This window comes from Anas acuta, chromosome 2, assembly GCF_963932015.1.
Source record: "Anas acuta chromosome 2, bAnaAcu1.1, whole genome shotgun sequence".
Taxonomy (NCBI): domain Eukaryota; kingdom Metazoa; phylum Chordata; class Aves; order Anseriformes; family Anatidae; genus Anas; species Anas acuta.
Genome location: NC_088980.1, coordinates 123,774,247 through 123,795,184, shown reverse-complemented (window position 1 = coordinate 123,795,184; position 20,938 = coordinate 123,774,247). Strand labels below are relative to the sequence as shown.

The 20,938-nt window shown below is 36.6% G+C and overlaps 1 protein-coding gene across 1 annotated transcript in view; it reads right to left on the bottom strand.

Annotated features, from left to right (window-relative positions):
- The window catches only part of SULF1 (sulfatase 1), a 131,571-nt gene that overhangs the window by 98,211 nt on the left and 12,422 nt on the right, over positions 1–20,938 (bottom strand). The window contains 2 exon segments of the mRNA XM_068672052.1: positions 9,957–10,055; positions 12,592–12,666. The gene's annotated coding sequence lies outside the window, so the exon portion shown is untranslated.

Below are 20,938 nucleotides of genomic sequence, written 5' to 3'. Positions count from 1 at the left end.
TAATCAGGGCCAGTTAAAGCTTTGCATGGACACCTCTGGAAACTGTGACACATATACGTGAGCAAATGAACAAACTCTAACAATATTCGGGTCATTTATAACAAGAACCAACGTGCATGCAACCAATCACATAAGCACCCTTTCAGAGAAATTTAGGAGCTTAACTTCAGAAGAGCAATTAAAATAATCCATATCTATCATGCTTCACAGCTTAAGATACCTAAAGTTCCTTGGAGACCTAATGTTAGGCTTCTGGGTCAGCTCAGTTGTCATCCTGTCTTTGTTGCACTAATTGCCTAAGATCCTGCCTTTTAGCTAAAGCTGTTTGGGAGATGCAAAACAGGCATGTCTTCAGAGGAACACAGTTTGTGAGGCACACCTTGGCTATGGAAAATTCACAGGATGTTGGGAATCCACCAGGAAACTGGAGACCTGAAATTCAGGCCCTTCTCATCCTGATGATATTTGGAACTCCAGGAGTTGGTGAGAATTCAGGACAGGTGAGAATTCACCTGTCACCAGGCAATGGTGACAAAAGGTTCAGTCTCCCTCTCTTGAGCTACCATGGGTAAGATCCATATGCTGGGGAGGAGGAGAAGAGCTTGGTTCTACAGATCACCTGAAGGGGGTATAGAGTGCTAGCATTCTTGAGATCTTTCAACTGTCAATTGCCTTGAGTCCTTTCATTGTCAAATGACAATTTGAGGATAAATATATAAACAGTCTGGGAGAAAGCAATGAGACTGAGCACATGACTTTTGTCTCAAAGTATCTGCTTTCCAGAGAAGACTGATTTTAACAGTAGCCCTGACCTAGGTTTCTATATTTGTGTGAGACACACCTAGGGTATCCATTCCCTTGTCACCCACTATAAGCTGTTTCCATTTTCTATTTCCCAGATCCCAGTCCAGGAGAAAAAAATCTCCTGTACAGATTGTAGCTATCTGAAAAAACCTATGAAATTCTATTCCCACAGCATCATAACATTAACTCCCTTTGCTGGTTTTTGCTTTAGAGAAGAAATTCCCCCCCCCCCTTCTCCCCCCCAGCATTCCTCACCACTAAAATGTACAGGAGAAGCCATGTTTAGTCTGTGACTCTTTAGGAAATATCAAGCTCCCATCTGGGCTGCATAATGCATTTTCTGATTACCTGTTAAAGATGTCTTACGACATTGTGTAAATCTTGGTATTGTTGCATGACTTGCTAATGTCACTTAACAACCTGTAAGGGAGGCAAGAAAATGGCACTTCAGCTCTGCTCTGAGTTTCATCTATTTGATCAGGTTTCCTTTCTGAGGACCCATGCTTGCAAAATTTCACAGAGGTATGTTTCTTTATAACTGCAGTTTTAAGGCTAGTTGACTTAATATACATAAATATATTCAAACAAAAAATGTACTTAAAATGATGCTTTCAATTTCTTTTTATGACCAAAAAGAGATCTGCTAGCTAGGTAAAGTCAGCTTCAAAATTGTTTGCTATTTAGCTAAAGGCATAAAAATTCCTTTGGGAGGCCTGAACTAAATGAAGCTATAGATTTCAGAGCTGGAGTTTTAATAATTCCCTCTGGTGTATGCTCAAAGGCACAGAGCCCTCTTGGGCAGAGGCTACAGTTTGCCAAATTCATTGGATGAATGCTAAAAAGACCCTGATCCACTCAAACACAGAAACAACTTGTCATTACTTGCACTGTCAATACCTGAAAACATGTGACCTTTGCTGCTGGCAAAGTAACATCTTACAGCCCAAAGGTACATTAAGTGAGCTTAACGTAGAATCAGTTTGACACTAACATTAATCTAGGGCATGTGGACTTAGGAGAATCTCAAATCTTCCATTATAGCTTGAAGCAGGTCAAACATCTCCCTTTATAGAAACAGCATTTGAGTTCATGCAGCTTAAGAATATACACATTACTTAAAATAAACATCTCTAAGACATATAAAAGATATTTTAATTAAGTAGCTGCATTCTATCCTGTGTACTTTTTCTCTGGAGTTTTAACAGCACATTATTCCACTTCTCACTAAACTCTTGTTTAGTTTGCCAGTATGAATAAAATTCTACATCCCAGAAATGGCTGCATTTCAATTACGGGTCAAATAATCACTATTATCTTTTTCATATAGTGAAGATATACTCACTATATGAAGATATATCTTATATTGTTATTTAGATAGAAACCATACACTTTTCAAGCTTGTATTTTAAAACTCTAGTCTATGGAAACATTTTGTTGCTATTCAATACAGACATCAAGAATGCACATAAACTTTTGTTCTGCACTGAAAAGTCAGCGTGAAAATGTACACCTTTCATTCAGCAAATCTTTGCCTAGTGAATAATAAACTTAAAAATTACTCCAATGGCAAAGAAAGGAAGGAAGGAGGGAAAGAGGGAGGGAGGGAGGGAGGGAGGGAGGGAAGGAAGGAAGGAAGGAAGGAAGGAAGGAAGGAAGGAAGGAAGGAAGGAAGGAAGGAAGGAAGGAAGGAAGGAAGGAAGTGTAGTCCTAAGTGTTTGGTTTTTTTTTTTTTTTTTTTTTTTTTTTTTCCCCATTATGTCTTTCTGGCCAATAATATTAAGAAAGTAAACAGGATTTTATGTCACCTTGTGTATTAAGTCAATTGTTAATTGCACTCCTGTCAGATACACCAGAGCAAGTCCTCCAGAGGTAAATGGCTAGTTCAGATGTTGTAACAATGGTAATCTAAAAGAAAATGTCTAATGCAGCCTTTAATACCAGTGATTTTATAAGATGGAAGCTACATTTGTAAAATTGCTTGCCAGATAGCATGAGCTACATACTTATAACTTTAATACATTCACTGTGACAGTCATGAATCACAGAAGATAAAGGAACTTTTTGATATTGGTTTCATGTTAGAGCTACTCATTAAATAAAAACACCAGAAATCTTTCAAGAGTCTGAAACCCCCATGAGAACAACCTTATCTCTGAAATGCTTCTGGGCAGCCTGATCTGGGTGTCCCTGCTTGAGCAGGTAGGGCAGATTGAATGGCCTCCAGAGGTCTGTTCCAGTCTCAACCATTTTGTGATTCTGTTCCTGCAGTGGAACAGATCCACTAGGGTCTCTGTAATCACCTTTTCTTCCAACACCCAATAATCACCCCTCTGCTGTTTATTCCAGTTAATATTCTTTGAGTTAATAGTTAGATCTTAGTTGCTATTGTATTTCAGCACTATGCTTCACCTTTAGCTCTGTACTACCTCCCTTTATTTTTTCCCAGTTTGTGCTGGGAGTGAGATAAAATATTCAGACAGGGAGAAGAGTATCTTAGCAGAGACCCAGCAGCAAATTTCAGTGCAGCTTTGATCCTTTAAACATACATGTATTCCAAAGCTAGTACAACAGCACATGGTAGTGACTAGAAAGGAAACCACAGGAAAAAAAAAGATATATATATATAAATACTTCTTTCATAAGGTTAAAATTCATCAAGAATATCTTGAGGTGTAAAGGCCATCCGCTATGCTTGTTCTGAGAACCACAAAAGAGTATAGTCTTTCTAGAATATTGAGTATAACCTTAGCATGCAGCTCTGCAAATACTAAAATACTATTTTCCACCTCTGTGACATCATGGCCACTAATTGGTGTATTAATAAATATCTCTAAATCACAACCTAAATTCAAAGTCCATGTTTACATAGAAAAAATATATTCCCATGTTATCTTCTGGTATTCTGGATAATATCAATAGTTTTGCATAGTTTTAGATATTCAGGAACACACATTGTACACGATTTTCTTCACTTGGTCCTATTTAGACTTTGAAAAGTTGCAGGGAAGGAAAGAAAAAGTTAATGTGTGCAAGAATCTGAAAACGCTGGTGAAGAATGTTTTTGTTTCAGTTACAATTACAGTGTCATCATATCTTTATTTGCTTTTAATTAGTTGCATGGTTGAACACCGTTACTCAGTCATGTCTCTGGCTATTTATAAATTATAGAATTAATGGCTATAAAGACTTGCTTTGTTAATCAGTGGTCATTTTATTGCCTTAGTCATCTTAATTTACATCTCACAGGATTTCAGTATCCCATAGAAGCTCTGGACCTGATTGTCTAAGGGTCTGAAAACACCTTCAGTGGGAACCAGCATGGCCTTTAGCTTCCAGGATCAGTTCTTACAGATAAACATGCACACTGTTTGACAGACAGCTTCTGAGGTGTGAAGCCTGGGTTTTCTGCATTTATGAGCACCTCATCTCTGCATTATCAAAGTGTTCCATAATCTTAAATGTATGCATTTCCATAGCTCCCCTAGAAGAGAGCAATGGAGATGGCAGAGCAATCTTTTCCCTGTGGCACTGACTTCGACACTGTCATACAGAAGTTCTGACTGGGGCAGGGAGTTGGGACTAAATTCCTCCAAATGCTAGGTTTATAAACTAACTAGTGCACGGGCTTTCTCATGGCCATGTAATGCCAAAGAGAGTGGGGTGATGACTTTCTTAAAGAATCTCTCATGTACATTTCATCTCTCATCTGTACACACTCCAATGTATGAAGAGCTGCAAAACTGGCTGGAAACCCATCAGTTTTTCTTCCCCTTGAGGAATAAAGTGTAAAACATGGTTGATTTTTCCCCAGAAGTGATATTGCTCTTACTTCCAACATTTCTTTTAGGTGAGGGATTGCACTTCATTAGTACATAATCTGATCACTTGTCAAGACCAAAACCTACCAGACCTTCATATGACACAGAAAATAGGCCATTTTTTTTTTCTTCCTTCTGGGAACAGAGGAGAAGGCAGTAATGATTCAACTTAAAGCAACAATGAGCAAAGAAATGTTGTCTTAGATCTGTAAATCTGCAGGGGAACAACAAATGCTGGAAAGCTTTCCCGTTAGTGTTTCTTGGCCCTCATTCAGTAAGCTACTTCATTGCTATGTCAATAGCACATATATATATATAAACACATGTCCAAGTGGTTTTCTCACTGCAAGTAGATTTAAGCTGTTGCAGATATGTCATTTTTTCTAGATGACCAAAAAAGTTCTCTGTGAAGAAATGTTAATCTTAGCTGTATACTTAACTCAGAAAACATCTGCAGTTTTAATATTACTGTATCTCACCACTGATGTCACATTAGGCAGTTCTGTTTGTTTGCATGGTTTTGGTTTAGCTGTTTTTCTTTTGTCTTTCTGGTCTTAATACATAAAGCCAGGAAAGAGTTTTCCTTGTAGTATTCTATTTTTCCATTCTCTGACTATATCATTACAATCTTAATGATGCTTCAGTAGATGAAGGTCTACTTCCTAATAAAGACATTTTGCATTTTTGCAAGAAAAACAGCAAGATACTTTTGGATCAAGTTACTGGCAGTAGAAATGTGTGGCTGAAAAAAATTTGCAGTCTTCTTAAACATCCATCTGAATGGAAATATTTGGAAGAGGTGGAGGAAATAATGTCACATATGATTATTTAATAAACTCCACTTTAAAAACATTCCTTATGTGTAATACTCAAAGTATTTTTATCAAACTACATGTGTTGTATTTTGATGCCCTTGAATAGCACCAATTCTCCACTGAGACATAGTACAACTGATATTGGTTGAAAGGAAGTGACTTAGCTCTTACAGGAAAAAAAATGACCTAAATGTGGGAAAAGGTTTATAAATACTTCCAGAGACTGGCATTTTGAAAGCTTGACCTTAAAATCTTAAGAGTACACTTACACAAAGGTTGCTGCCTTCAGTATGGGACAGACTAGGAGATAAATTTTTAGAATACATTTTTCTCCTGTCCATCTCTCTTATACAGAGTATACTCTCAGCATAGCAACCTGCTAGTCAGCAAACTGCTGACTGCCTATTCCTCATTAAGGCATGCAGTACAGAGAAACATGCAGGTAAGAAAAGTGATGAAACAATGTAATCAGCAGCTGAGAATCTCTTCCACTTAGTAGCAGGAGGAAATGAAGGAGAAAAACTTCATGCTTCCTCTTTGGAGTTCCACTGGTGTGGACTAATTTAACAGGGATGAGCAGCCACAGGGGCAAACAAGTGCCTGTTACTTCATACAAGTGACATGTGGTAGTCTATGGATATACTACAAGTGAATCCCAGGATCTTCAACCTCACATGTTCTAAAGCAAAAAATCCAAGTTCATGACTTTCTACAGTTTTCTACAGTATTGATATACTGTAGAAAACTCCCTCTGGATCTTAATCAATGATATATATAGAAAAAATAGAAATGGTTCATCTGTGAGAAGGAATGGAAAACAAAATGAAAATGACACTCATTTACAAGTCCAGTTCAGAAGTGTGCTGTGGGCAAGAAAGCCGCAAAATAAATGAAGGAAATGAGGAAACGAAGGGGCAATGTTGCATCTATCTCATTTTATCTATTGTATCTATTGAGTTAAAAGAAATTTATCCTAATGCATTTAGGGGGAAAGCACCTTATCTTTCAGCTAATAATCCCCTTCTGCATAATCCTCTTTTCCAAACAGAAACTAGACAGCATGAGAGGAAAATGGAGAATTAATAAATTTTGTTTCCAAAAGTGGAATATACTAATAAGCTAGATCACTGATGGCAGAATTCACTTGGGAAATGCAGAAAAAAATAATTTAGTACATGCTTCTTAGCAGAAAAACTTTGTGTGGGCACATATCTGAATGTGGGCATTTATGAACAGGGATGTATAACACACAGATGTACAATGCAGAGAGGTACTCCTGTGTTAGAGGACTTTTTCCCATAGGACTTGCCTATTACAGTAGGTACTTCCTTGTGGCCTTTTAGGGGCAGAGAAAGAAAGAAAGAAAGAAAGAAAGAAAAAGAAAGAAAGAAAGAAAGAAAGAAAGAAAGAAAGAAAGAAAGAAAGAAAGAAAGAAAGAAAGAAAGAGAGAGAGAGAGAAGGAGATGAAAAAGCTTGACAAGATCACAGCTAGAGAAAGGCTGCCTGAATACAGATTCAGAATGATGTGGCTGTATCCTGTATAGACAAATGAATATCCTGTATAATATCCCGTACAGACAATGTAGTTTCAGAGCACAGAAGAAGGAACCCTACAAAAAAAGATCACAATTCTGCTGTAAGTCTTCAAGAAGGATGCTCAGCAATGCCTTCTGTTAACAGATCATTAACTGTGGCCTCAGTATACAGACAGTAAAATGAAGGATGATGTACTGAACTGTCAAAAAACTGTTATTTGCACTTGCTGTACAGCTATGTTCTCCACCTTCCTGGTCTCTCCTAACAAGCAATCCCCCACAGTAGCCTATGGGGATTTTCTGAGTTATTCTGCAAGGCTCATCTGACTGTCTAGTGAGCAATTGCAAGATTTTTTGCTTGGAGACACCACTGGTCAGTGCAGGACTCTTGACCCACAGATCATCTATTCCCTCTCCTAAGCCCTGTAACTTGTAATGAAATGCTGTAACACAAGCTTCTTAGGTTCTTCTTTCAAGATCACATTCATTTCAGATTAAGTGAAATCATATTTTCAAGCACTTACACTTCCCAAAAATAAACTGGGATCTAAAAGTCTGTTTGGAGCTGGGGTTGGAATATATGTATGTGCACTAATGACACTAAATTTCCAAAAAAAAAACTAACCCCAAAGGTTAAGTTCTCTTCAACTTAATTAGCTGAAGTTGGCTTTTGGAATGTCAGTGGATAATGTGCCAGGAATGTCTTTGCACTGAGAGTGTCATTAATAGATTATATACATAAGAGACATGATTTTTAAGCTTCAGGTCAAAAAGCCACCTTTTCATTTTTCTTGGAACTTTCCAACCATTTTATCCATGGTGGAAGTGATAACACTTTATTTTATAATAAATATTCTGAAGACATTCCTAATGCAGAAAAATATGAATTACATTTATGCATACTTCACAGTTATAGTTTCATTGTGTGAGACAATGTGACCCTACATCTGTAGAGAAAAAGTATGTTTATAAGATTTTCTTGGGAAACCTCTCTACAACAGCACATGGTGTAGCCAATGAAGAGTGAACGTCTAAAGTTTCAGGTTAAATAAACAGTGTCTAGGCTTCTTCTAAAAAATATTAACTATTTGATCTGCAAAATATTGCTTGGAAATCTTCCAATATAGTCTTTCATAAGATTATTTCTGATTCCTGTGTTTGGTAGACTGGAAACATCACCAAAATGATCACTCTTCATTTCATTGAATTGAACTAGAAGGCACAGCAAAGAAGAATCCAATTCATTTTCTCCAACAAAAGCAAGATCATTCATCTAAATCATGTTGTTTCATAACTTCCACTTCTGTAGAAATCTAAAGCATGCATTTTCTTGGCCCTAGTCTAGTTAACCTCCTTAAAAGCAACCCAGGAAAAAAATATTTTTAGATAAAGTTGACAGATAGCATTGAGCTGGAGCTAGAGATAATGACTAGCTCAATGGCACAGCACAGCCATGATACCCTGATAAACTGTATACAAGCAAACAATATATGCATTATATGGGACTTATATGCAGTTATACATCTGGAGAGAAAAAAAAACAGGTAGATCATGCCCCCAGGAATATGCCTTTATTCTGGAAGCTATGGCTCTGAGAAGGACTTGACAAATATTTTATTGAAAATATTAAAAATAAAATTATTTTTGATAGAAAGATATTTCCTAGTTCAAACAGAGGACTTCTTCAGCATACATTACACAAGAAAGCTAACTGGATGACTAAATAAATTTTTCTGGCTATATAAAAGACTACTATTTAAACATGTAAAATACAAATTAAAACCACAACTCTGGAAGTGGAAGAAGTTTTGGAATATTATTTAGATAGATATAGCTTTTTAAAAAAGAATGATCAGATTAGTAAGTAATCTAAATGATTGAACAATCTTATATTCACCCCAATTGTTACAAAAAGTTATCTAAAGATTTGGTAATAAAAATATTTTGTTATTAAAATACACTGTGAGCTAACATGTCAAACAGTAACTGGTTGCAAACAAAAATTCCATAGAGTTTCATACGTGAAATAAACTTGATGTATACCATCTGTCTTTCATTACCAGTAATGTCTTAATTTTAAATCCAAATTTACCTCTGCCACATATATACCTGCTATAAAATTGTATACATTTTCAAATTATTTAAACACAAATATTTTATGAAAATGAGGGGACAAAATAATACAGACAAGGGAAAAAATAATTTTGGAGCACTTTAATCTTCCTGCTCTGTGCTGTGGTATATGGCTTTATATTTTTATTTGTTGAGATGTATGATTTCATGTTCTTAACCTAGTGCTATAATCTCCACATCACAAAGCTACCACAGAACTTGCTGTGACTGCCTAATTCCACATAAAAGTCAGCCAGGTCTTGTGCAGATCTTCAAGTCAACAAGGCTAGTGCAGATCTTTGGGGATTGCTTTGGCAAAGTCACATAAGACATCTTGCATAGTGCTTTTCTTTACCATGACCAGCTGAACACAGTGAGATTAGCTTTGAGTTTTCATAATCATCAGGTTTACATAAACAAGGAAAATTCCAAACCATTACTTTGCGCTTAATGTATATCTTTCCATGCAGGAAAAGTGTGCTTTTATCTTGATATAACTCAAGCCTATCGAATATTCTTTTTCATATGCTCAAGAAAGGCATACATATATATATATATATATATTTTTTTTTTTTTTTTCACAGCATATTATTTAAAAACTAGAAAACATGCAAGGCCTGGATGTCTTAAAAATAGAAAGTTAATAGTAGCAAACTTTGGACTAAGAAGCTGTCTGTGTAATCATTTGCTAGCTCACTAAAACGTTAAGTGTCCTTGGGTTAGTCTTGAGTCTTTCAAGTTTGGCAGAATAGAACCTCCAGAAGATTTACTACAGCTTAATTATTGACCTGACATAATACTTAGGCTATGTAGCACATGCTGATGGCTTGTTTGGTTTAATTAATTACTGAGTAAGTATTTTATTTTTGTACCTTGGAAGATTTTCTGTAGTTAATATGCCTTAGTTAATTTTCATAGCATTGGACAGAAGTCTGTAATGTCTTGCTCAGTGAATTTATTGTAGGCGAAACCTGCAAAAAAGGGAAAACATATTAATAGTTATGGCTGCTAGGAATCACACATCTTCGTTGTAACACAAGCTCTGTTCATACTGGATTTAGAATTTGTTTGCAAAACTAAACTCATCTATTCCTATTTGTTTTGCTGAATCACCCTGCAGAACCAAGTTTATCCATGTCTAATTACCTTGATTACAAGTCAGCAAGCTACCATGTTTAAAATAACTGAAACATTAAAGAGCATGCATTCATTTTTAAAGAACCTGACTTTGTGTTTTGTTTCTTATTAGATACCTATCAATATGTACCTGCTTTTTCAATGCCTTAATGTAGCTGAGAAAATTTATGGCAGATGTTCTACATGAGCAGGAAAAAATAATCATATCCACTAACCACTGTAAAATACATGTATAGAAATGATAAGCTATATTTTATTTATCTGTCAAAATAAAATGAATGTGCTTTTCTTTTGCATTCCCTGTAGAAATATTCTATCACTCTATCAAATTTAACAGAATGTTATCTCTTCAAGTTAGATGTAGTCTTACTGTTTGGCTAAAAGAATGTTTACATTTCTAGCCTCGGATCCCAATGGATAGTTCAGATAGCTAGATGTTCATCTCCACTAAGTACTGTAAGTTGTCAGGATATTTTCTGAGAATATTTGTAATATCTTCATAGAATTCAGCTTTGGAGGTACTTGTCTTGGCTTTTTAATGTGGTTGTTCATTTATTTGTTCTTTTCTAAATTGAATTACTAATAAATTCACCTATGAAATAGCACAAACTTGTGAATTTTGTCTTTAGGCAACTGAGACATAACTACCCATACCTACTATGTTAAGTTCTTAATTCATCTTCTTCCTTTGACTAGAACCATATGGTTCATATCTATTTTTTCCTCATCTGACTTGAGCAGCTATGAAGATGTAGGATCTCATAGGTAACTCCACTCAGGAGAAAGCTTCAGTGATGGAAAAAGAGCTCTGTTTTGTTTATATTCATGTATACAGGAAATATTTTGCTTGCCTGAGCTGTAGTTTCATATTTCCTTAAGCCTTGACTAGTCAGAGACCTCTGAACAGAGAGACAAGTCAAATTCCCTTCCCATCCTGGCAGTCTCCCGGTGTGTCCCAGCATGCACCCTCCTGTGGTTGAGGTGAACCAGGTGAAGGACCAATTATTAATGCTGTCAGCTAAAATTGTACCAGTGAAACTGCAAACAGGCTGGTTTTCAGTTTTGTCTTCTGACTCTCCTCACTGTCACACTGCTGCCAGTGCTGTCACAAGAAAGGATCAAAACTGTGGCCACTACCCCAGTGGTTAGCATGTATGTTATGAAACCGTAGCCAAAGACAGGGGGCAATAAAACCACCAGACAATGTTTCCCTGCCTACGCCAACCTGTTGGTTGAAAAGACCTCTCTATTCTTCAGTGTTTCCCCTCTTGTGAAGTCTGCTTCTCTGTCAGTCTGTCTGCTCCCTTCGTCAGGACCTGCCTCCATCTGGCACAGCACCCTACTGGGAAGGGCCAGCCAAAGCCTGGCTGCCTAATGCTTATGTGCCTTTGAACAGCTCTGCATTTTGACGCTGGTTTTGGAACAAGCATGCTTTACTGTTTCATGCAGACAACTTATAATGGCAGTGGCAAGTAAGTCTATCTGTTTTTAGGATAATGAACACAGATTCTTCATTTGCAAACTTCTGAAAGGTCAAAACCAACCTTATTAGGAAAACTCTGTTGACTTGCACAGACACCAGCTCAGAGAACAATGAATACATATGGGGAACATTATATTATGCACAGCTGGGTACCTGAGACAATGAAGGAAAAAAAACGGAAGAAAGAGAGAGAGAGAGAAAGGGAGAGAGAGAAGAGAGAGAGAGAGAGAAAGGAAGGAAGGAAGGAAGGAAGGAAGGAAGGAAGGAAGGAAGGAAGGAAGGAAGGAAGGAAGGAAGGAAGGAAGGAAGGAAGGAAGGAAGGAAGGAAGGAAGGAAGGAAGGAAGGAAGGAAGGAAGGAAGGAAGGAAGGAAGGAAGGAAGGAAGGAAGGAAGGAAGGAAGGAGTAAACAGGGCATATATAGTTTCCAGGGAACAGAGGGAGAGGGAGAGGGAGAGGGAGAGGGAGAGGGAGAGGGAGAGGGAGAGGGACAGGGACAGGGACAGGGACAGGGACAGGGACAGGGACAGGGACAGGGAGAGAAATCCTTCCTTCAATAAGCCCAAAATTGTGACAGAGTAAATTAAGGAACCTGAAATTCCTACATCCCTAATATGCTGCTACAAAATGAAAGGTAACTTTTGCTTCTCTAATGCAGAACAGGTCAGTACAGTGGCACATAGAGTACATGGCAGTGGACTTATTATATCAGTGAGTCAAAAAGGATTATGAATTTTAAAACACCTTGGCTTTGAGGCAGCCAAGTCTATGAAGGTCTGGAGAAGTTTAAATATAAAGCTGCCAGTATCTGGGACCTTAACAAATTACCTCATAGTTCTTATTATGCTATGAACAAGTACTTGCAATATTACAGTCCTCTAAATCTTACCTTTTTCTTATGCAAGAAAGATATATTGTCATTGTTTTTCCATTCTTCTTCAGATTAGTCTTTTATTTTTTTTTTCTGTAATAAATAATACAATAAAAGTTAAAACAAATTCTAAGCAATAAATAGGTTGCATTTATCTATACATTATTTCTACGAATATGTCCAGCATGATAAGAAAGATATTGCACAGAGTATTGGATTTAGAGTTGTCCCATAAGCCTCACTGTGAACATTGCCTCTTATTTCAGCAGGGCAGGGTTGCAGCAAAGTACAACTCCAATGCAACTTTCTTCATTTGTCAACAATTCTTTTTCTCCTTTAACTTTTTTTTTTTTTCTTCAGGATGTTATACTGCTGGTGTGTAGTATCTACAGAGGGCAGTAGCTCTCTAAACCTTCTTGTGCAGGTGCAAAGCAGAAATCCAATACTTACTTAAATTCCAGACAGCAAATTCAGTTAAGCCTGCTTCCTAATAAATCAAAAAGCAAACCAATGTACCATTAGGTTTTCAAGTTAGTAGTAGCTGTGAAAACCAACAGGTCTTCTGGGATTTCACCTTGAAAATTTAAGCCCAGAACCTAGATTTAGCATTCTTAATGTACAACAAAAATATATAGGTATGAAACAACTGGAGACGTGAAAATAATTTTATTATTGTATCACCTAATATGGGGTTTTGGCTCTCTTTCTTTGAGAGATTGGTCTCTCCAGCTTTTAATAATGTACTTTCTGATTATCAGTTTCCAATTTTTTAGCAATGATGTAATAGCTAGGATAAGCTGACTGAAGGATTTCTTTGTGATTCTCACTAGCTACCATTGAACCTTTTTGCTCCCCATTACCATCACACATAGTTATGGGCAATTAACGAACACTTGCATTTCTCTGTGGTACTCTCCTTTTGGGCATGCATATTGCATAGGCCAAGAAGAAAAGAATTTAAAAAAGCACCCTCACAACCACATTCAACACAACTTATCTGACCCAATGGCCACATAAGCCCTCCTTTGACCATACATCATGGGAGCCAGCAATACCCTGAGAGCATTTTGAGTGCACTAACTTCTAGGTGACCAGTACTAGGGATGGGTGAGTGAAGCAGGCTCCTTCCCACAGGATTTGGTTGAATGCACAGTAGTGTTACAGCATTTCCTGCTACCGCCTCCCTCCCCCCCCAGCAAAATCACTGATATAATTAAAGGCCAAGAAGTCACAACTGACATATTTTTTCCACTTAATGTATTAGCTATACCAAATCTGAAGCATACGATGCAATGAAAGATTAGCCATCAGCCTTCAGAGGATCTGAAGAAGAGCTAAGTATGCAAACACTAGAAGATGATTAATGAAATTATTCTCTCATTTTTGAAATATAAATCAACTCTTATTATGCTTTGTGACAGCTACTTTTATTGTAGTTACTTGGAGGGATGGGCTGTGATGCACTGACCATATTTTTAGCCTCAGTAATGTAACTGCAAATCCCACTAAAAGGGTGACTTTGTAAGTGCCAAAAGATAGGTTTTGGCCCTTAACTTGCTATAAAATAGAGTATTTTTCCTATTATTGTTGTTGTTATGGGAAACAAATTGGGCAAAGAACTTTTGGAAGGAAAGTTTCTTGAAATGGCCAAGAATGTAACAGCAAAGAATATAAAGAAAACAAATTATCAAAACGAAAATAAACTAATGAAGAAAACAATGCTTAGAACAGCAAACTAAACAGAGGAAAGATGCTTTAAAAAATCCCTTTTCACAATCAGTAAGCTGACTGCATGTGTACAACAAAAGCTCTATTTTTTTCCTTGTTTAAAATACCTCCTTTCATCACAAAAGATCCATTATTTTTTTACTCATTGTTTCCTGCTCACCCCTGCACTTAAGATCCTAGTTTCATGTGATGGTAAAGCAGAATGAAGAATAACTTAGTAGCAACAACTGTAGTGAATCATTGACTTTAGGAACCTCTTGATATATACATACAAAAGATATATAAAAATAATGGATGGTGAAGCAGAGTGACAATGAAATACGTCATTGGACAATATACAGAAAAGTGAATCCAGTAACACTGGAATCAACAGGAATCTTTCCATTTACTTTAGTGGGCATTGAATTAGGCCATTACAGAGCATAAAAAAGACACATGGATAGGGTAGCTACCATTGTCAAAGTTTCCAGATCTCTGTTTTCCACATTCATGAACATATGAAAATACAATACTTTCCAGTAGGTGCACAAAGGAGTTCATTATGACTTAACGTCAGAGAGGATGTTATGCTATAATTTTATTCTACTGAAAACAGATCCATTGTTTTCTTTAAATGCTGCTGTGTTTAAAAAAAAATTGCAATAGCATTTTCATTTTTATTCTTTCTTTTAGTCTTCAAGTTTCTGTGCACCGGTTATTATCTAGGCTTTGCATACAGCTTTTGCCAGGAACTTTCCACATCATATTTCCAATCTGTGGTACAGGTGAAGACTTAACAGCATCACTCAGTAAGAAAGGCTTACAGCATGCTGTAATGCAAGACTATTATTTACAGTTCTTCCTTTAGACAAGTACTGCTGGACTTTGTATCATTTGAGAATTTTGAGGGATGTAGTGTAACTATCAGAGAAATCCTTTCTATGTAATACAGATAAACAATAAAACATAGAATGGTTTGCTATATGCAAAATTATTTCCATACATTGGACATATTTGTGATAAAGAGTTTTCCAAATAATTCCAGAAGTGGCTATATCTGACTGTTGAGTAACATGCCCTGGGGCTGCAATGATCTTATTTAAGCTCACAAAAGAATAACAGTCACAAAACCTCCAAGGATGACCCAAGGGACTGTGGGGAGTGTTGTTTGTGATTCACTGGAGAGGCAGAGTTCCATCTCTGAGTCACTCCTGAACTTACATACTCAGATTGATGTCTTTTACATACTCAGATTGAGGTCTTTCTGAAAAAATGAAAACACTAGACCAGTTCAGCCAGTTCATTACTTCCTCAGACAAATGCTATATAAAAAATGCCCTTATGCAGCAGCTTCCCATTTCACCTTGAAAGAGCTTTATTCCAGTGATTTCTGTTTGTATAAAATGCTTTTGCATTTCTAGCATTTAAGTTACAAGTTACAAAAGTTACAAGTACAAGATGCTTATTTGTAATTTTAACTAACTGAAGACAGAACAACCAGGAAAAATTTTGGTGGTTGAATCTGCAAATGCCAATTAAGGGGTGAGAGAATAAAATTCTCATTATCCAATACTTTTTTTTTTTTTTTTTTCCCTATATCATCTATAGGAATGATAGCAGAGCAGCAGAGCAGTCTGAGAAACCACAATTTATGTAATTGTTCATCCTCCTCTGGCCTTATAGTTCTCATTGCCTTCACTGGGCATTGTTTGATTATTCCAATTGAATTAATTACTAAAGAAAATGGAAGGAAATGTTGTGAATCTTAGAATCAGCAAAAAAGGTAACAGAATCTGCTTGAAATAGATTGAACCTGACAGGAACTTATTCTTCAAAACCAACTTTTATAAAAACTACTATAACTCCTTGGGATGTAGGATATTCTTGTTTCTGCTAATCAATTGTTGGAGAAGGAAACAAATAATTTGTATTTTAAATTATGTGTATCTCAATTTAAGTATTTGGAAGACTCTGGCATGCCCAATATAGACTTAAAAAGTTAACTGATACTCAAAATACATGAAGGGGTAGGTGGAGCAGGAAATTTATTTAGATGTGACTTGATGAGGGTTAATGAGCCCCCAATTATGTATGTGCTTTCTTAGATGATAAAATAGCAACATCTCCCTTTGCCTCACTGGCAGATTTGATTTTTTCAACAGCCAGATAAAGCCTATTGTTTAGAAAGTAACACGAACTCTAGACAAAGGTGCTTCACACAGAAAAATAACTCAGAGGTTTAATAAAATAGGCTTTTCCTATGTTTTAGTACTTAAAATAACAACGCCACTATGACTTGAAACCCAACTAATTCCTGTCACTTTCTAAACATAAAGAACAATATCACTTCAGTCAATGAATCAAAAGGTGAGATGACCTTAATCTAAATATTTAAGGAACAATTTTAGGAGGTGATACATGTGGAGACAAGGAAGAAGGCAATGAATACGCTCGTTGGAAACTTCACTTTTCTGATGATGTTTTCTGATGTTTACCTGTGTTATCTTTTTAAAGTGTCATTGCTTTTGTTAAAAAAACTATTTATAAGAAATATGGAATCATTTCACAGACACAACTGAGCTCTGCCTTCTGTTACAGGTTACAGCGCCATTGATGTTTAAGGAGGGCTGTTGTGCTTTTAATTCCCCCTACCATTTTTTTTTTTTCCCCAATGGATTGAAATGTGTCCAAATAGCAGCACGACTGTGAATTGAAAGGATAATTCTCACGTGACACTCTTAGTGCTTTGGGGAAAACACACACATACAAACCTTTGTGTCTGATTCAAGATGTGGAAAAAAAAAAAAAAAAGACAAATCTATGAGAAATATTTCTGAAATTGAAAACATACTTAAAAACTCTCCTATGTATTTGTTTTGTTTAGACTAATTAAGACTTCTGCTTTATGTTACCACAATAGACATTGAACATTTGTAACGTATTTACTGAGGTTAAAGGAATTATGGGATGAATTTGTATCTATTATATCATTATCCTTAAGCAACAATATTTTAGTAATCAGTTGGAATTTATTTTTATCTGCCAATAAGGTGACTTGGCAGTCCCCCTAGATTTTACATCCTCAATAAATTATATAATACAGAATGCTAATATATTTTATCAGGAAAAATAATCAAATAATATTGTTTTCTTGAAATGCTCTATTACTATAAATGCATAGCTGAATTAAATAAAGATGGAAACAAAAGAATTTATGGATTGGCTGGGTTCTATAGCTTGCACAGGTTCTCTCATATCTGTGTTACGTGTTATACCAATGGTTGTCTTTATCATGAACTGAAAAACAGGCAGTTATTTAAAGAAAATCTGTTCAAAGAGTCAAAACTAAGTTAAATAATATAACACTAAGGTTACAGGGATTTTCTTCTGTTGTTGCAGCCCCCCCAGCATACACATATACATCCCCCTCTCTCACACACACACAGAACAAACATTCACTTCCCTTATTAAAACATGATGGTGGAACTAGCTCTTACTAACACAATATTTTTCCATGTCCTGCTCACTAAGTCTAAATTACATTAGAGTCAAGCTTCAACTACATTGTCTCCTCTTCCAAAGAGAATTTTTTCAATATATATCTTTTGAGTTTCTCTAGCAATATGAAGGGCTATGAAAGCTTATAGTTAAAAAAGCTATTTTAGATCTTTAAAAAATCCTTGGGTCTACTTTCTTCTATTCAGCTTTTGTATTGTACATTGTTAACTTTTCCTGAAGCGTGAAGACCAGAAAGTATCAGCAGTCTTTCCTTAATATTACATTATAGAGAATAGCATAATATCAAGACACCAGTAAAACTCAAGACATGGTGTATGATTTTGGCAATTCATACTCTGTTAATTTAACAAGTTAGTTCTTACAGCTGTTCCATACCACAATTTTTGGTCAAGGTTATGGACCCTTTAACAGAGAAAGCAGAATGGGAGGTCTATCCCAATGACAGAGACCCCCAGTGCTTCTTGTTTATAGCCCAACATATTAACTGTCATTTAAAATTGACTGCTTCAATTTACATCAACATACAAAGCTATGAATTGGAGTGGCTGAGGAGCTGCTACAGAGCTCATTCAGTTTTATTTGCAATGGGACCTCTAATCTCCAGGAGATTAACAGGGCAACAGATAGGAGGGGTATTTCTGAAATTGCCCCTAAGCTTCAGATCAGCACAGAATTAGGATCCATGTTGAGGCTCCAAACTGCAAGAGAGAAATCTGTGTTCAGTCCCATTGAGCATGCTGAGCAAACAGTAGGCCTAAAACAGGTTTTAAGAAGTAAATGCTTTGGAGTTCAGGTCGTTTTGAGTATTTTCAATGTTCCACCTTTTATGAGTGTCAGAAACAAATTTTCTCTTTTGCCCCAGTCCTTAATGAACTCATGAAACTTCTTTTGTCCTTATTCCCTCACACTGTGAAACTCTGACAAACATAGCTGAGATGTGAACTGAGCATCAGGAAATATGTATTCCACTCCAACTATTCAAAAACTGGCTGAAGGATGCAGGTGGTTACATCACATGCATAATGCATGAATCAGCAGCTGATCTTACATGCCAAACAAACTTCTCACTAAAAAAGAGATATTTTACCCCAAACCTATGACAGGAGAAATTATGTTTCCTAAAATACTGCCAGAGGCTGGTAGAAGTGACGTGTACCTAGTGAAATGCTTGTCATTGAGTGAATTGAATGTTCAGTGTCATTCATGAAGCTATTAAGCTTAGAGAGCTTTTTAAGATGGTAGGTATAAGCAAACTCAGGTAGAAATCACACAGGTTGACTGGAAAATGAAATAACCTGGAATAACCACTAAACCAGGGTTGCTTGGGGATTTATATGTTTCAAGTTCATAAACTTCAGTGTATAAATTTCAATTAGATGATTTTTTATCCTGCAACAAACAGAATTTAAAAATAGCTTTATAAGGACAATAGATGCATCAATATGATATGCGTGTTAAACTAAAACTGGATTGTTTTAATTAGCAGTTCTGAAGTTGCAGAGACATGTAAGAACTACCACTACTTAGAATTGACAATGAAGTTGTGGGAAGAACTTCAAGAAACATGAGGATGAGAGAAGACAACATTGTCAGTGCTGCTAAAGTGCCATAAGGAACTCAGATGGAACAATACCACTGACAAGAAGATATGCAAAGTTTTTTTTTTTGGCTCCAGACCATAGGTTGCAGTCATTTGAAACTGATCTATTTCAGGAGTCACAAGGTTCAGTTAAAGTGTTCTCAAACTTCAGAGAAGGGCAATTAAAATCCATAACTGAAAATAAAGCCTAAACTCAAAATAAAAATCCCGCATACTTTTAGCTTATATGTATTAGAGTGGTCTTCAGCACTATGTTTAGTTGGGCTGCACAGAACCCCATTGAATTGGAAATAGATTCTTTGAAAGAGAGCTTCTTAAAGGTGTCTACTGTGACAGACCTAGAGTGGCCAATGACAGGAAGTAGACTGTCCCATGCAAACATATTTTGGAGAAATATTTGTCCTGCAGCCCACTGTGACTGTGAGAACTATTTAAAGATGAGTTAGGAACTGCATATACCAGGAACAACTGAGAAGGTTGTTGGGCACTGGGACAGGCTCCCCAGGGTCATAGTCACAGCACCAAGCCTGTCAGAGTTTAAGAAGCATTTGGACTGTGCACTTAGTCACATAGTCTGAATTTTTGGGTAGACAAACGTGGTGCCAGGAGTTGGACTCAATGATCCTTCTGGGTCCCTTCCAACTCAGGATATTCTATGATTCTATGAAATTACTAGCTGGAATGCAGGGTTGCCTTCATATATGGCTTTTTATCAATATCCAGTCTACTCAGAGACACAGAGAATTCAACCTTAAAATTAAAACCAAGAATAAAGCTTAATTCAAAACAAAATAACGAGAAAGTAAACCTCAGTGCACCAGATGTTTAAGCAAAATAAGCAACCATCTTTAAAGAAAAGAGAGGTATAAAAACTGTCATCAAGTCTGAGGATGACACCAAATTGAGGGGAGCAGTAGATGCCTATGATAGGGCTGCCATTTGGTGGGACCCAAGCAGGAGGGTGCAATGGGCTAGCAGGAACCTTATGGAAGATAAAATAATAAGTAATTTGAGAGAAGTGATTATCTACTTTTTCCTGGCACTCAGTAGATGACACCTAGAGTACTGTGCCCAGTTTTCAAGATCTAAGTGGATAAAGCCCTGAGCAGCTGGTTGTGACCTCATAGCTGAGCCTATTTTGAGCAGGACCTGAGACCTCCTAAGGTTCTGTCCAACATGAATTTTCCTGTAATCATTGTGTAAGTATATGAAATAAGTTGAATGTGTTTTGTGAGGAGCCTGGTTGAGAGCATTTTGTTGCCACAGGAATGGGTAGCTTCCTTTATTCCTGACAAAGGGATAAAGAATTGACTTGAGCATCATCCCTATTTAGATTATTTATGGGTGAACACAGTGCTAATCATGTGCTTGTGTTTTGTGAGTGGCTCAATTAAATTGAGAACTAAACCAAAATGAAATTTGAGGTTAAAGAATGGTTATTTTAATCCCTGCACTACACAATCAGCCAACCACTGTCTCTGCATGTTGTGGTGTCTCTCATAATAAAGATCTGTACAGCACAGTTTGCTGTGGCATAAA